Source organism: Passer domesticus, chromosome Z, assembly GCF_036417665.1.
Source record: "Passer domesticus isolate bPasDom1 chromosome Z, bPasDom1.hap1, whole genome shotgun sequence".
Classification (NCBI taxonomy): domain Eukaryota; kingdom Metazoa; phylum Chordata; class Aves; order Passeriformes; family Passeridae; genus Passer; species Passer domesticus.
In genome coordinates, this window is record NC_087512.1 from 16247412 (window position 1) to 16266178 (window position 18767).

At 35.5% G+C, this 18767-nt stretch overlaps 1 protein-coding gene across 1 annotated transcript in view; it reads right to left on the reverse strand.

Moving 5' to 3' along the window:
• The window catches only part of HCN1 (hyperpolarization activated cyclic nucleotide gated potassium channel 1), a 193597-nt gene that overhangs the window by 68420 nt on the left and 106410 nt on the right, over nucleotides 1-18767 (reverse strand). The gene's annotated exons all lie outside the window — the stretch shown is intronic.

Below are 18767 nucleotides of genomic sequence, written 5' to 3' on the forward strand. Positions count from 1 at the left end.
GAGAACAAATTTAAAAATTAAGTAGGAAGGAGAAAACTGGAATGACAGGAGATAGATTAGTCAGTTATACAGTATAGTGTTTAATATACAGGACCAAAAGTAACAAATTTGTTAACACAGATTTCCATATCAGCAGTAGCATTTCACAAAGTTAATGTATGACATAAAAATATTTGTCTCTCTCTTCTACTGACACAAGCTGTACTCAAATGCTCCAGTTTCTCAAAGAGCTGCAAGCTTGCTCTCTTGCCATTTGAATGCCAAGGTTACTAACTATCCTTGTGCTCCACATCTATTAAAATGCTTTTTCTAGACCTCCTATTAGCCTAAATAACTGGTAACAGAAGATAAGCTGCCAGTTGTTGTAATGTGGATGACATAGTTAGTACTTATTCACTAATGTAATAATTTTAAAATCAATGGTTTCTCTTTACTTAACACTTGTTTCATGTTGTAAGACAAATCTTTTCAGATTTGTGAGCTGTTGCTTTTCTACAAGTTAAAATTTTGTGTCATAAAAACAGCTTAGGAATAGGTTTTGAGCGTCTACACCTTAAAAAGAAAAAAATAAGAAAAAATAAGAAGTATCTTAGATAGCTGGAAGCCAGGCCGGTTTCAGTGACTAATAAGGAAGTACATTTCCTATTGTTTCAGACCTTTAAAAAATACCCAAAAAATGAAAGACTTGAAGAAACTTCCCCAAAAAATCTCCAGTTCAGTATTCAACTATCCAGTTTGAGCACAGAAAGATCTTGCTGTTGGGGTTGCTGCAGATATTCTAATGCAAATTCTCTATTTCTCAGGAAAGCAACTTTAAAAAATTAAGGCACTCTTTATTTTGAAGACCTTTCCCTCCAGCTGGCATCAAATTCCTTGTGCAGAAATAACTAACGAGGAAATTTTTAGAGACCTGTGTCAAATTCTTTAGCAGTTGTGCTCTATATAGATTAAATTGGGAAAACAATGAACTGCATGCTGGATGAAATATATCCAGGGTCTTTCTAGGCTACAAGTAGTGTAATTAAAGCCACAGCAGTCACAAAGCTGAAAGATCAAATATTCAGTTCTTGTAGGGCTCCGTAAAGTGGATCTTTCTCCTAAATTTTTAGCATAACTATTATAACTATTAAGTAAAAATAAAAGCTATTCTTGATCCTGCCTATGACTATTTTCTATCATATCCTTGGTGTGATAAATCCCAATTAAAAAACCTTCTACAAAATTATATTTTTACACCAAAGTCTCTGAGTTAATCCAAACACTAATGGATTTTATTTCTTGACTGAAATATTTTCCAGGCCAATGAATCACAGTTTTAGGTAAAATACCATTGTTTCAAGGAAGAGTAAGAAAATGGAAGTGAGGAATAGCACTAAGCAACAAAATAGAAAGAATGTTGCCCACTAACAGGGTAACAGGGTGAGTGACAAATAAATTGAATACTACTAAAGAAGTACTACCAGAAGGGAACAAGTAGGAGAATAAGAGAGCTGTAATGACAATAGATAAATAACTGAAAATTTGCAACAAAAGAAGTAAACATAGCCTTTTAGATATATATGTTTATATAGACATATATATGCACCAAAGCGTGATCCAACACCTCAGCCAGTCACGACTGCACCTGAATCCAGAGTGGAGGTCATGGCCATCTCAAATGGCCATTTTTTTAATACAAACAGTATCAGTTTTTACTGTGTAGCTTATTATAGACCATGTTATAGGCTAGGCAGATTTCAGACATTTGTGAATGGATGGTCCTTAGAAGCAGGTCCCCAGTAAGTTAGAAAGGCTTTAGCAAAAGGAGAATAAAAAGTAAAGACTGACAAAGCATCTGAATTCAGCTTGGTTTGGCTGAGGATTTTGTTGTCAAAAATAATTTGCCAACGTGTTCTCATTTCTTTTCTTTAATAATGATGGGCTTTTTATAAAATCATGTGCAAAAATTGATCTTTTTAGTTTACATGGGGACATTTTTTAAAAAAACTGGTCAGCAAATACCATTGTGAAGGGTGCAGATTTCAGTACACTTACTTGTGTTGTTCAATGACTTATTCCATATATAAACCACTTAAAAAGAACATTGATTCTAGTGTCAAATCCTGTACATCATGTATGTTACAATTAATGTTACTAAATTAAATAACAATTAATTAATTATTTTCCTATTAGTCTTGTATAACCTATGGGTTTGGCAGGAATAACACTAACTTTGTTTCATTGTGAGGGGTTGGAATTTTCCACAAACTTGTTCCAACATGCTGCTTTTTGCTCTTCAAAAGTGAGGTGTGACTATTTGTCTGCTGATCTACGGTAGTATTTTTTTTAATAAGGAGTAATTTTGCACCTGTGTTAGGAAATTTCTGCATAACACAGTCACAAATAATGTCCCTGTGTTAATAAAAGGCCATTCTATGAAACAGAAAATCCTGGTTTTATACACGTGTCTTTTCTTTAATACAATCTTAAATACTAATATTTATATTAAAGAATTTATATTAAAGAATATTACAGATTAAATGTTTCCCAAATGGCCATATTCTATTTTTAATGTATAGATTAAAAAAACCACAACAACAACAACAAAAAACAGGCTGAAGAAATCGCCTATCAATTAATAAAAAAGAGCATTTAATTTCTTAGTTGACAATGGGTCGATCACTGTTTCCAGATTAGCAGTAATCAGTTTAAAAAGTTTTAAATTAAATGACATTAATTTGGAAAAACTATTAAAGACTGTAATTATGAGAAATACCAAAGCTGTTTATCCAAGGATTGATTACATAATCTAGCTTGATGACATTAAGAAATCCTCACATTTGTGACAGGAATGGTCGCTGATCATTTTTAATTAGTTCTGTAACCATATACATTAACTTCCCAGTTATCCTGAAAAATACATTAATTCCAGGACACTTTTGATCCTTAAAAATCTGTGTCTGAGCCTTTTCCTTCACCAAAGGATGTTATAGTTTGTCCCATAATTTCACATAAGGCTGCTCCAAATATCTTTTTGCAATATTAATGCTTCACCTCAAAAGAAAAAAATCACATGGCACTTTCCAAGGGACAACAATAACAGGCAAATTATTTTTCTAAGGGGATTAAAAAAGTGTTTCTATTTTACTACATAATCTATGGAGGTTTTCATCAGGAAATTTTGTTGTCATAAGACAAATCAATTCCACTCCCATATTGAAGTCATTCCCTCAGGCACAGCTTATCTTCCCTCAGCCATATCCTTGCAACTGAGATATAAATTGATTTGGAAATCTCATACCAAGGAGACTATTGCACAGACAGTAATGGTTTCCTCATTTTTGCCTCAGTCCCTTTTTTCTTTCACGTCACAATTACTGCAAGTGTCACAGAAATGGGTCTGTCAGTTTGCAAGGGCATGCTTTGCAATCATGGAGCAAAGACTGGCTTAATTATCAAATGGAATGGTTTCTACAAGGATTTTGAACTCATCCTCATTCTCCCTTCAAAACTGAAGCAGATATAGGGAAGCAGCTGTCCCTCTCTGAAAGAACTTGTCTTATCACTCACAGCCCTCTCTTTTATGCTCACCATTGTCTTCAGGTTCTTTGGAAAGTAAGTAGTATCTGAAGGAAGATCTTCAGATCACAGGACACAGACAGTTAGTCTCTAGCCCAGTAAATTAAAAAGTATCAGAAAGCATTTTCAAGCTCTAGAAGTTGGTTCCCATGGTTTCAGTTTTAGAAATGGTCTAACACTGGCCCCACAGCACTCTGCAAGCAACAGCAGCTGTGCTTTGGAGCTGGTCTAGGTGAGGAACCCTTCCTTCTAGGCTGCTGGCATGAGCTTGTCCACTGCTGAAACTCAAAAAATAATTATTCTATGGACATTGTAGGTAGCTCCTAAACTAGTCTTACCCCAGTGTCCATCAAAATTGGGCACTATAAATTTATTTATGACCGTGGAGGCAGCTAGACAGTCCTTAAGTAAGCCCTCTGTTTTTAGCATTATCATGGGAAGCCATTGCAGAAAATGAATGTAAAGTTAGGGTTTAGGAGGTTGAAGAAAGCATGAAGTATCCTTACCTGCCTGGTGACAGATACTGTAACACAGGAGTGGACCTGAGGAAACATCTGCCTGAATTCTGGGGACATAAGCTACTGCTGGTCAAAAATTAGTCTTTTCTAATAGGCATTCAATTAAACTGTATTTATAAACTGTATTTTATAGCCATATATGGTTATATGTTAGCTGTATACTTATTTGCAAGTCATTATTTCAACTGTTTCTAGAAGACTTCTTAAACTGAAGAGTTACTTATAATCTAACTAATCAAAAACACATGCTAAGAAAAGGCTATAGATGCATGTTGGCAAAATTTTTACCAGGTATGCCTGACATAGCTAGAAAAAAGGCCATGTGATTCTTTCCCTCTGTCACCTAGTTGCATACAGGTAATATGACAATAGAACTGGGCCTCTGTATTGAATCTACCATTTCCTCAGTAATCAATATATATCTATATATACCTATATAACTATCTAGCTATCTACACATACACATTTATAGTTTACATGCTTTTCCATCAGGTATCTGCCTCTGGTATCATACAGTACCTTAGAATTATGTATTAGTTAAAATCTCAGACAGGAAATTGGAGCAAAATGTCATCCCAGCATTTCAGCTTTTAAAGAAGTTGTTTGAATTGACAATGAATAACCAAATAGGCCAATGTGGAAAATGTCCAATATTTACTGTTTCAAAGCTCATGCAATGTTGCATGCACGACCATGTAAAACCTCTAGTTCTTATCACAGCTCTTACTACCATGAATATCTTGTTTTCTAAAACTAGTAAACAAAGGCAAGGTGGGATCAGACTTGGAAGACTAAAAATCTCAGTGTTCTAAAATTCTTATGAAGTGCAAGGAAGAAGTGCCTATTTTAGGAAGTGTGCAAGTATGTATGATTTAAAACAGAAAAACCCTGAATTGGTAAGCTCAGTGAAATAAGCAGATGTCTTCAGAAACTTCTGAGCATTTCTCTCAGCTGATACGTGCACAGATAGCAGATGGTGTAAGTGACTCAGCATATACTTTCAAGAGCAGTACTAGCAGGAAAAAAATTAGAAATTGTTTGGCATTGCATTCCACAGGAAAAGAAGTTTGGAGGAGCAATGACTAAATATTATATATTTACTCTGTTCAGAGTAGTTACATGACTCTGCTGTCATTATAGCTTGTTCATTTTTTGATGCTATGTCTTTGGCACTAGCCATCAAACAAAAACAATGTATCATGGCAAATCTTTCTTTTTATTTTGATTATTTTTCCTGATGCAGACAATATTGAACATTTATCTGCTAATACACTCCCCCATTAAAAGCAAATAGCCACAGTGTCTACTTGTGATAACCTTTCTAGGTAAGGATGAATAATTTTCATTGCAGAGTAAGTGTGAAAATTCATAAATAGCAGAAGAAAGACAGATGTTTGGTTTATGCACACAGACCGGTCTTTCACATATATTTGAGGTATTATGTTCAAATAAATAGGTCCATTGCATTCAAAGGGATGAGAAGATATGCTCACAGTTTTATAGGGGAGGATTCCCTATACACTGCTTGGTATTGTTCTTCATTCTTTGTGCATAGTTAAGAGATACAGTAGTGAGTTTTTACAGCTGTAAATATAAAGTTACAAAATAATAAATTAAATCTTATGTGAAAAATACTTCTTCTGTTCTTTTGCTTGTGAATCATCCCACTATGACTCATCCTTTTATCTGGCCATTGTGCTCCCTTAACTGAACCCAGATGACTGAAGAAATAACATCCCATTGCAAAGGATTATTTTAATAACAATTTTAAGGGAATTTCAGCTTACAAAGAGGTTAGAAAGCTTTTATAAAGTTTAATGTGAAAAATATGAAAAGTACAAACTATATTTTTCCAACAAGAAAATTTAACAGTGCTAGAAAACATTCCCCTATTATGGAATTTGACTCTATATACAAAATACTTTTTCAGAAAACTGTGGGTTTGGCTCAAGCCAATTAATATCCTCTAGATCAGCTCCTGAACCAGCCTGAGAGTTAGCAGATGTTGACCTGAGGCCTCTTTGGTTTGGTAACTAGGAAATCCAGTTGCATGGAAGCAGGTTGTGGAAGGAACTGACTCCCAGGAGAAAAACCAGACCTGGGCCTATTTGATCTATAGTGACAGTACGACCCCCTTGTCAATCAGTCAGTGACAAACTTAGGGATGAATACTGGTGAAAGAATTCTTCCAAATTATACCTGTAACTTCATCTCTTTCCCATCTTCTGGAAAAGAAAATCCGAGTGCAGGGAAGCAGACAGGCATTTTTAAAGGATTTGTGTTTCAGTTCCTTAAAGAACTCTCACAGGATGTGAACTGCTTTTATAAGAGGGGTGTCAGGGAGCTCTTTGCCAACCAGTAATGATTTCCTTTTTACACATTTCAAACTGATCAGACAGTATCATCTTATTACTGCTTCTGGAGAGCATTCTTTCTCCCCCGATTTGAAATCAACTTCAATATTACATCTTTTTTAAAATAGTTTTTACAAACATTTAGCACGGAAACAGATTACCATTAGTTATCATGTTTTGGTGCTACATCTTTGGCATTAGCCATCAAAGACAATATAGCATGGCGGATCTTTCCTTTTATTTTGATTATTTTTCCTGATGCAGAAAATATCAAACATTTATCTGCTAATACACTTCTTCTAGTGAACAAAGTTCCTTACTGAAATTTATCAAATAAATTAAAAATCTGATCAAGGCAGTTGGCTTTTGTTTTCCCTTTTCATGGTGCACTCAGAATTTGATTATGATCAAACCACTCTGATTTTTTTTTCCCAAAATAAACTTAAGCGCCACTGTTTACAAGGTACTGACTGGAAAAGATATACACTGCTTATAAATGGGAAAATATGTTCTAATCACAGTACGTATTGCGTGGTCACAATAAGTGATTACAAGTGTATCTACAGGTTTCTTCTGGGCAAACCATGCTTCTTAAAAAATACTTTCTTACAGGAAAAGAAGAAAAACCCAATACAATGCCATATCTAACAAGAGAATACATAAATCCTGCAAGGAAGCATTTTTGATGAGCAACTTGGTTCATGAAATAGCTCTGTTCAGGAGAGGAAAGAATTCAATGTGCATTAAAGACAATGTATCTCTTTGTTCTGTGCCTTTCATTTGGTGAAAGGAGCTGGATATAACGTAAAACAGTTTACTTAACAAGCCTCAAGTACTGAATCAAATAATTTACAAAATGGTTTTGCAATGCAATCACCAAGAAAAGCTTTGCATTTTTAACAGTAGCTATCTAGATAGTCAAGAACAGGCAGATGATAATGTGGGCTTAATATAGAGCAGTTCTGGGAAGTAGTGGAAGGAGTGAAGTGACATAAACCTGACTCGTGACTCCATAGTGTACTGCTTCACTGAAAACTGTTAGGAGGAATCTACACCATCACAGACAATATTTGCAACCAATTTAGGATGGGAACTCGGTAGAAGGAACTCATCCTCTCTGCTATGTGAACAACTCAGACTAGACAGCAAATTATCCAATCCCAAATAAGATGACAAATGGACATTATATGGTTTTGGAAGTTTCTGAGTGAGCTTTCTGAGTGCTGTCACCATTTTCTTTGAATCAAAGGGATTTTAAAGCCACATTAAAAAAGGCAGGAAACAACAAATCTCACAAGTGGCGGAAAAAGCTATAATTAGGAAATATCTAGGCAAACTTGATACATCATTTGGGAAGTACATAGACAGATATGCACAAAATAAAAAATCCCCATGGTTTCGCACTACAAATATTTCAAAATGTTCAAACATTTTCCAAGGCACACCTTCCTCCTTGCTCTATGTATAGGCATACTCTAGTTAAATTCATTTCCCTTGTAAATATTTTTAAGAATCCTGTCCTTAGAGGAAAAAAAAATAGTGGATTACAGTAGATTAAAATGGTCTAAACTGATCTACCCACAGAGTCTGAATATGTTTTAATCTGCTTAAAAATGAATCAAGGTGAACCAATGCTACTTTGACACAGAGAATCAGCTTTGGGAGAGGGATTGGGATTTGTGAGTTACTGAATCCAGTGATTTAAAAAACAGGGTTTTTTTCTCTAGTAAAGTGGTGCTTGGTCCCATATAGGCTAATTCAAGTATCGTTCTGCTTAGTCTAAGGATATAATTATTTTTACCATGTTTTATTTAAGTAATGAATTTTTTAAGGCAGAGGATCAATGATGGTTTTAAGCTTTTTTTTTCTTTCTTCTTTTTTTTTTTTTTTTTTTTTTTCCCCCACTTAACTGGTACTTTTCTTGTCAGTTTTTCGATAAATTTCCTAAGCTGATGCCTTTGAGACTCTAGGCTGCATCTGGTTACTTTACAGTTCTTCAGAAAATTACCTTACTAAATATCTGAGCCCTCAAGAGACTGATCTGCATTTTTGGTAAAACACAATACTTCATCAAATACTACAAAAAGCTGTGCATTATTTTATTAGGCTGTGACAGCAGGAAGCAAAATAGTTCTGCAGCTGAAAACCTATTTTGGCTCTATGAAAAGAACAAACCTCAGTGTCAAAGCAAGTAGGATGAATCTAGGTCAGAGGCTTTTTTTTTTCTGAGAATACATCAGAGTTTCCTGATGACCTTTTCTTAAACTCAGATGCCTTAAAACTGTAGGTGCTTACTAAAGTCTGCAAGATTTTCAAGGTAATATAATATAAAGAAAAAAATTATTTAGCAGCTTAAATGCCACCCACAAAATGATGTCTAGGTATTTAAAATAAAAGACTGACTTAGTGACTCACAAAAATTTCATTTCCCTCCTCCAGCAGAGGGAGGTTAATCTAAATCATAGAAGAATATCGTGGAGGTATGAACTTCGGACTCTGAGGGGAAGGAAGGGTGTGCTCCTCTTTTATTGTCCTTGAGGGAATTAACAGAGCACTTGAGTGATCCTGTAATATTCACCCAGGAGGTGTGGAGCACACAGGTCCCTGTTCCAGCTGTAAAGAAAGGGTTACCCTTGTACAGTGGTCTGTCCATGCCCACTTGATCGCTCTGGGCTTCCTCAGGTACAGTCACCCCAGTGTGAGGTGCAGCGTCAAGGAACGCCATCAAGGTCAGCTTGACACTGACAGTGTGTGGCAGCATGTCAAAGTCACGATCCTGTGACACCATGCCTGTGCTTCTGGACAAATATGAACATTTTTGCATCATCATGCAAAAAATGACTGGGCAGACTACTAGAAGAAACACATAGTGATAGTTGTTAAACAGCTGGATACCAGCTCTGAACTTCAGTGGCAAATTTCTGAAAACTGAAGGAAATACACCCCATGCTTGCTGTGGTTTGATCTTTCCTGGGCATCTTCCCATGCCATCCTTGGAAAGGGAACAGGGAAACTGCAAGGAGACACTCTGCTTGTCCCACCTGAATGAACTCCCAACAGCTCAACTATTAACTGGGACACATTCAGTTTGTCTTTATATTACTGTTGTTTCCCTATCCAATTTTCTACCTGTTTAAGCAAGTCCAGAGGAGGCCTACAAAGATGACCAAAGGGATGAAGGCTGAGAGAGTTGGAATTGTTCAGCCCGGAGGACATCTGGGAAGACCTCTTAGCAGGCTGCCAGTACTTAGAGAGGGCTTATGAAAAAGAGGGAGAGAAACTTTTACAAAGGTGTGTAGTGGTAAGAGAAGGAGAAATGGACTTAAACAGTGGTTTTAGATTAGATACTAGATATATATATACAAAAAAATTAGTTATTGTGAGCATGTGAGACACTGGAAAAGGTTGCCCAGAGAAGTTGTGAATGTCCCCACACCCCTTGAAGTGATCAAGGCCAGGCTGAATGGGACTTTAAGCAATCTAGTTTAGTGGAAGGTTTAACTTTTCTTTAGCCAACTTGCCCTCTCACAGTTTCATAACAAGTATTTATCAAACAAGTGTTTCATCCGCAGAACAATGGTAATGACATATAACTATTTAGAAATGCTTGGACATCCCATGGGAAACTTTCAGAGCTACAACACAAAAAGTAAGCAAGTCTCTTGCTGCAATTAAAAGTTAAACTAGATGCATGGATTACAGGAAGACCTACAAAATAATCCTGCAGAGCAGCTAAGACATTCACCAGGTGAGTAGTTCATGGGAAGCCAGGTTCTTCAGTGTAGATACTGAGGATAAAATGCTCTGACAGAAAGAGGGAAGGCTGAGGCAGACAGCCCAGGCCAGAGGACAAACCCTGGGGAGAGGCCAGACATGGGATGTCTAGCTCTGATGCTTGAGGGAGAGAGGCACAGCAGGAACACCAAAATCCTCAGCGATGTACAATGAACAGGAAAAGTGCATTGCACTTTTTTATTGATTACACACGGATGTTTGCAATGACCAGTGTCATTTGTCCTGAGATTTGTTTGTGAGAACCAGCACTAAGAGAGAAAGGCATCCCAAAATTTCACTTCAGCTGACTTCAGGTACCTCACTTTGATAGCTAAGTGAGTTGGCAGATCTCCCTAGGCTCCCTACACAGTCAGTAAAAATCTGACTTCTGCAGATGGTGATTCAGAGTAGAATGTTAATGCAGGTGTTCTTTATCACCTCCAGGGGAGAATTTCTCTCTCCATAAGCTGCCCAGGATCCTATTCAGCTAAAGCTGCATCCATTATCTTCCTGAGCTTCCCTACTGGGCATACCTCTGTTTTCATGGATAGACTTGACACCCCATTTCTTCCTAGCTCCAATCCGGTGGAGAAAATAAAATTCCCCAGAACAGTCTCTTCTCTCAAGCTCTGGTTTTGTTTTATAATCCGTGTTTTTTCTCTTGCAACTGCACTTTGCAGTCAGATCAGGACATGAGCTTGCCCTTGCAAGTCTGACAAAAGTCAGAGGGGCTCTGCAAGATGTGCTGCAGATTTGACTCGATGAATTCTGTTCCAGCACACTGGATTTAATGTGAGCATGCTACAGTGAGATGGTATCATAAACCACAGATAGGAGCAGGTGAAAGACAAAAAAAGATTCCAAATGAGAACAGAGGAATGCTTAGAATGCAAACATCATAATTATTTACTTATATGCATAAAGTTATACAGCAGTGAGCACGCAGTGAGAGAAAGAGCACTTGGATTCAGGGGACATATTTGTAAATCCATTTATTGAAAGTATGACATTTACCTTGCTTGTAAAAGGTTGGGAAGGATGTTAAACTGTAAACATCTAAAAGGATTCAGATTCTAAGGAAAATAGCATATATTTACCCAAAAATTTCATTATCTAACATGTAAATGGTTGGAAACTTTTCTTAGCTAGAACCTTCATGTCAACTGGGAACCTGCTACATTTCAAGACTGATTTTAAACATCTGATAATCCACAGCATATCTATTTAATGTTAAGTAGAATCAAAAGAATAACCTTTTTCAGGTTTTTTTTTTAAATTAGTTTGTCAAAACAAAGTAATAGAACCACTCACTTCAGACAAGCTGAGTTAAGCTTGTCTTGGAACCACTACCACAGCAATGTTTGAATCTTTGAATAAATCTAGCAAACCATAGCACTCCACACCTTTATGGCACTCATTCTGAAAAGTGACAAACCACAATAATTTGTTTTTACAGCAACCATTATTTGCATCCTCCAAGCTCATATGGCAGACAAGTTTATGCTGAGTTACAGATAAAAACAGTTTGTAACTCCCTTGTAAATATTACAGTGAAGCTTTTGTTTCATTTTAATTAGGTTTCAAATGGTCTTGAATCTAATTTCAGATCACGTGGCTATTTCTTCCTTCTGAAATTTACATCAAAAATCCCAAAATTTGTGTTAAAAAATGAAATATACTAAAGTGTTTTTCAAACCCAACCTCTACAGTCAAAATTGTGAAAAGGAGCAAGGTCACTTAATGGAAGAAGGTCGTCAGAGGATATACATCAAAGCAACTTTCATTCTTCAAAACAGTAAAATACAATGCTTGTTTTTTTACTATCTTTTAAAATAAAATTGAGAGTCATTATTGCATACATTATACTGCATTTGGGTGTGTTTTTAATTGATACCATATTTAGTTTCTAATTCATATTTTGCATTCAATTTTGCATATTCACTCTTAGTGAATATGGCATTTAAATGGCATTTTTTTGCCTTTAACATTATTAATGGGAAAAGTTTTTAGAGTATGATCTAGATAGTCTCTGGACAGATGTCTATGTATTTACTGTATGGGTAAGCAGTGAGCACTTTCTTGTACCAAGTCTGAAAGATTTTAAAAGCAAAAGAGTAAAAAACAAGAAGTGTTTCTAAAGCCTGGAAACCTTCATCTTTTATTTATCTGTACACATGCCAACTTTATGTTTCCTCAAATCATGTTGCAATGGTTGAGTGCACTGGCTCATGCTTAGAAAAAACCCAAAAACCCAACTTCTACCTCAGATGTTCTATTTCTATTTAAACTGTCGCATTCCTTCTTTCTGCTCCCCATGTCACTCTGTGTATGTGGGAGGGTTTCCTTCACAAAAATCAACAAGAGTGGCTTAGGTTTAGTATATTTTATTGATCTGCAAAACACGTTTACTTAGGAGCAATATACCATTAAATCTAAAGGCATTTCCTCTCAGCACTTACATGTTTCCATAAACAGCTTCTTTGTCAAGATACAGAATGCAAAAACGTAAGGGAACCTCATCCTTGCTTATTCATACAACTCAGAAATTAATTAATTCATCTCAAGTTTTATATGCACAAAAGTGCATGTAGCAGCAGGATGGTCTTGCTGCAAGAGTAAAGCCATGACAATCAGTGTTAGAAGGTAAAAGCACATTTAAATATTCTGTATTGCATCTGTGTTTCATATCGAGAGATGGTGGTACAGGACAGGCAGCATTTAGATGAATGGCATAAGAGCTCACATAGAGACATCTGCATAGATCCAACAAATTCCAGGGTCAAATATGTCCTTACTGGAAATGTAGCATGCCTACCCATTGCTCTTGAGTGTACATTTCCAGGGTTAGCTCTTGCATTTTCTTATCACACAAATCTTAGTTTTGTTTTGATCCCAGCAAAGGCTTTTATCAAGGATGATAAACTTAATTTCTGAACACCTGGAAAAAGCTATTAAAATAGGAAAATCCCTCAAATTCTGTCAACATAGTTCTAGCAACATTTAGCTGAGTTTAGGTTTGCCATAACACTTCTAGTTGTATCTAACAGAAAAATTTTAAGCCTATTAGAGATGAGCAGAGGGGAATTACATATTACTGCAAAGAGTAACAAATGAGTGGTACACTGCCTTTATTCCTGCGCAGTACCCAATTACTCTTTGTAAAACAGAACTAGCAGTTTGAGTGCACTTCACTTGGAAACATCACTACTAAGTAGACAGCTGTTCAAAACCAGACATGTTAATTCTCTCCCTATCTATACCAATGCAGATAATCCTGTTTTGACTATATGTACTATTGTCAAAGTGCTACCCTCAGCTGCAAGCTAACTTTATCATCTTCTGAATATAAAATATCAAACACAGTGACTAAAATGATGAATGTGATGGATTAGAAAGGGAACATGCGTCATTCGTGAAGAATATGGGCATTGTTTTCTTATCTCATTCAAATGCCAACTGCTGGCTTTCAATGAGATTGTTTCAAAGCAACTGTCTCATGTTAGCAGTACCCCAAAATACAGGGAATATTGTCTTATTAAACAAGGCCTCATAGTGTATATCTCTCTCTGCTCCAATCCACTTCACAGGAGACTTTAATGAGCATTTTGTAATAAACATCACTGATTCAAAACAAAGACAAAGAATTAAGTTAATGTCAATAATGTTTTTTTCGAAATTTGAGGGGAAATGGTTTTACTTTTGCAGCTAAATTAGATAGATTAGTACATTATTTATGTGAGATTATTTTGAGAAATACTAATAATTTTTTAATGATAATATTGCTTTTCCCTCACATAAGGAAAAGAGACCCAGTACAAATTATCAAACATGGCACATGGCCAAAGAAAGCGTCACCATAGAGCTTGGTTCATTTCCTTATGTTGTCAATAATATCTGCTAAAGCATAAATGAACAAACATAAAAATCCAGAGAGAATAAAGAAAGCAAAATATCTATAAAGGGCATTCACTAGTTTAAGCTTTTGATACTGAAAGTATTCACTGCTTGCTTTTACAATTAATATGCAAACATATGTACACACATCTAGCAGATATTAAAAATTTACTCATTAGCAACAACATTAATAAATAAACATAATAAATAAGATGCTGAATATATAGAGATTTTCCTATATGAAAACTTGTCCATCATTCTATTAGATAAAATTTTCTGAAAGTTTTAGGTGTCTATTTGAATTAGTTCAGGTTGAGTCTGCTCAAATGAGTAGATAGTGCAGAAAGCAGGAAGAGCAGGAAACAGATGGATGAGAGCAATCTTAAAGAAAATTATCTTGTATTTTTAAAAGAGACAAAATACATGCAGCCTAGACCCAAATAAACTGTGTACATCCCTGTTGTATATGTATAAACAGTATGGGCAAACCATTTCAGACATGAAGGAAAATTAGTAGGCTAAAACAAATGGAAGAAAATATAATGCCATATATTTCCTGCTTTTCTCATGTTTTAGTAACAAGAAGTGAATGTAACTTGAGACTTCCAGTTTTACAGGGAAGAATTTAGCTTCATTCAAATTCAAATTAAAATGAAAATATGATATATAAAAATTTCCTTGGAGAGAGAAGTTCATGAATAACCAGATTTTAAAAAGAAATATTATAAACCCCTCTTTTCTTCATTTGGGATTTTGGGAATCCAGATTAGAGATCCTGCAGACTATTGACATAGGTCTGGTAGACACAGATCTATATCTCAATTTTCTCACGTATCAGAGTGACTTGGTTTACAATCATGTGAACCAGAACAAAGTATCTTACTTTGATTTTTTTCCAATGTGAAATGTAGGCATTCTAAATGTGCAATTTCGGATGGCCATTTTTTCATGTCTAATTGCATCCCAGTAGAGACGACTCTTCAGATGGACTGTAAATATTAGAATGAGTCAGATGTTGAATAGCCATGTGTAGAAAATTCAAATTTGATATGGAAAAACCCACCAGGTAAAAGCAGTAAAATCAGTGGTCTTGAGAGAATCTGATTGTGGCAATGACCTCTTGACAAAAAATATGCACCTTGTGCAAACCACATTTTCATAAAATTTTAAATCATATGGATCATGAATTAGGCTGTGCATTTTCATTAAGGTTTGCAATGAAAAAGAGGTAGATTTGCTGAAGAACAGCTATATAGGAATGGTATTCATCTGGATATATCTACACTGGGTTTATTCTGGGAAATCTGGTCCGGCATAAATATTCCAAGAGTTCAGTTTTTGGATACTCCAATCACAAGAGAAAAGACCACACAGGGAGATCTACTTCAAAGTAATTTCTTCACATTTATATTCCAGTTCAATCCAGAGTACCACTACATGCAGATAAACATTTTAAATTTACAGAGCAAAGCAGGCTGATCCAGCTCCCCCCAGAACAAAGGGGAACACTCTCTTCTACAACAGAGAATTTTTTGGCCATGTGGTGCTTATAACACCTCCTGAATATTTCCTCCAGGGTTAATATGGGATACAAGGTACTACAACATGATAGATCCAATTTATGTTTTTACTTTAGTTCACATTTTTTACTAAAGAAATGGCTTAGGGCACACTTTATGAATTCTGTTATTTTTCCCTTGAATGTCTATCAAACACAATAGGCTTTACAATATTATGTGCAATTTCTTCTGTTCTTTCCAGTGCAAGGCTTACATAAAATATTTTGTAGTTTACAGTTACCAGAAATCCCTTCACAATATATTACAGCATAAGCATTTATGAGTTGTGTTGATTCTTGAGAGAGAAACATGGAAATTTTGATGACAAATAAGCAAGTTCTTCCTTGCATCTGCTCCTTGACATATTTCTACTAGCTCTTTCAAAAACACAGAAAAAGCATGGAAATAAGTAATAATCTTTTTTAAGTGTATCAACTTGCTTTTTTGTGCTCCTTGTAAATGATTGTTTCACTATTCTCATCCTGTATAAGGAAGGCCAGCTTCCTATCTGAAACAAACAGAAGCGTGCAAGGCAGCCAGCTAATTCATTACAGAAGTCATCCTCTTTAGCACCTATTATCACATCAGCAACATGGTGCTACAATCAACACTTACAAACCTGTGCTAATTGAGATCCTTTCATTAAGCCCCAATATCTACGGAAATAACTATCACCAGCAGCATTAAATAATTCCATCAACACTACAGGATTAGTTTTAAGAATTTTAGTGAAAGTAAGGTAAAGTGGCAGGGCTTATGACAATAGTTGAGTTTGCAATGCTAAACAGTTCTCAGAGTTGGTGGAGTTCTGTGATTACAGCTGGGAGCACCTTCTCTGAATGACTATTTTCCTTTTGAGGAAGTTATAATCCAGATATTGAAGTATAACTTTCCCTATTAAACTTCTAAAAATTTTTAAACCTCCCTGTAATTGATTTTGCACCTTTATTTTTCAGTTCTTATGGTTTTACATCTGAATTAGCTTGTGGTGTTAACACAATAAAAGCAATATTTATAACCTGAGAAGACATCAATGCTAGAAATAATGTACAGGAAAAAAAGAAATCTCAATAACTGTAAGGCTGGGGAAATCTAATAACTGTTTTTATCTAAGCACATCAGAAATCAAATGTCAAAAACACAGCCCAAAGTATATGAGACATCAAAAATTTATAGAATATTACACCAAAGAGGTTGGAAGGAAACAAGGAGTTTGGAAAGAAAAATTATTAAAATTATTACTACTTCCCATTCTAGGCCTGCAAAAGCAGACTAACTGCTAACCTGTCAGAGAACAGAATAAAGCATAAGTGAAAAATTATGTGGGCTTCCTAGATCCTCAGCAGTTGTGGTAAAAATGAGAACCTGATTTGTTTTCCTCTTCATTGATCACGACACACTGAATTAAATCAACAGTGTCCTCAGATACCCTATTTCTCTAGTCCCCACTAGCTTGGCATAAAATTTTGGTATCGCAGTAAATGCAAGTCCTCAATCTGCCTTAAACCTATCTTGTCATTTAGCACTGCACTTCCACAGATTTTTTTTTTCCTCTGCAGTTTCTTTTACTGAAAAATCACACAAATTAATATATTTTCCTGAGCTAACATATTTTTAGGCCTATCACTTCATGCCAGACCAGTGCAACAGGTCATTATTCATCATCTTAATGCAGGAGGAAGCAGACTGACCTCAGTGACTAGGTCAGTGCTGAGGGCAGGAGAGACCAGCTACTGAATTCTGAACAGCTGCACATAGCAATATAATTGCTCACTGTAGATTTAAAGATATGTGTGTCTTAGTCCTAAGAATGTCAGTTATATATTGTTGTAAGCAATATTATTGTATTTCCAAATTGTGTTGTAAACAGAGTATCTGACTTGAGCAATTCCACTAATTTTGATGCCAGTCCATCTCTGATTTGTAATTGCACACTTTTATCTGTTCCAAGATGCACTGCACTAACTAAATGGACACACACTAATGTAAATATACTAGTAAAAAAATACATTAGAATAGTAGTATACCGCATCAGATCCTCAGTGCCTCTAGGAATCAGATGATTCCCATATGGTCCGTACTTTTTAAGCACCCAGTGTAAGACTGTGGGATTTGATTAACATACACACTTATTGCTCAGCATTGCAAATGAAATCATAGGAATCTAATGCTGTAAATGCGGCTCTATAATATTTTATAATAATAAAAATGTACTTAGAAACATTTGTGAAGCTCCAAATGATGATTATCACATAATGATCAAATGCAGAAAAATCTCATGAGAAAATTAGCTTCCCTAATTGCCAACTATAGGGAAGAGGTGCTAAGCTGATGTATTTATCAAAAAGGACAAAACCCAATGAAGAATAACATATCAAAATTACTATAATGAAATTCTTGAGCTCCAAAGAGTAAAGCAGAGATCTTACTGAAAAAAAAAAGTGATTGTGTAAATGAAAATGGTGCTCATTAGTAATAAATGTTGATAATTAAAATTATAGTTTTGGGAAGTGTACTAAATATCTTTTTTCTATATTACATATATGTTAGCATAGTTCTTAGGGCATTATAATTCCTAACCATCTACTGCCTTTCTGAATTTCCCTATCAAATAGTAATTTAAGTAATTCATTTTATAATCAGAGAGACTTCCGGATTCTGCAGCAGAAATTCCCAAATTCTTTTACTAGCAATGCTGATACCATCAGAGATGAAGGTGGTCTGATTTCTATTCTAATCTGAGGAAATTATGAGACACAAATGGACATCAATACAATGCAAAATCCCAGGTTACTAAATCCATCCTAGAACACCCCGAGAGGAATAAACAATCCAACTGCAAGGACAGAAAGGAAAAGACAAAGCAAAATAAATCAGAGTACCTGAAGGGCCCTTGCTGAGCAAACATTGGCTGACTGCCAGGGGAAATGCCAGAAAAGTAAAGCATTCCAAAAGCTTTACAATCTCTTTTGGCTTTTAAAAAACTCACAATTCACGTTAAATTCTCTGCCTCTCGACTACACTTTTATCTCACAAAGGGAACATTATAAATAAAAAGATCTGTAAAGCCCAGGTAAACACCTTGCTTAAGGGACCATATGTTTTCCTAA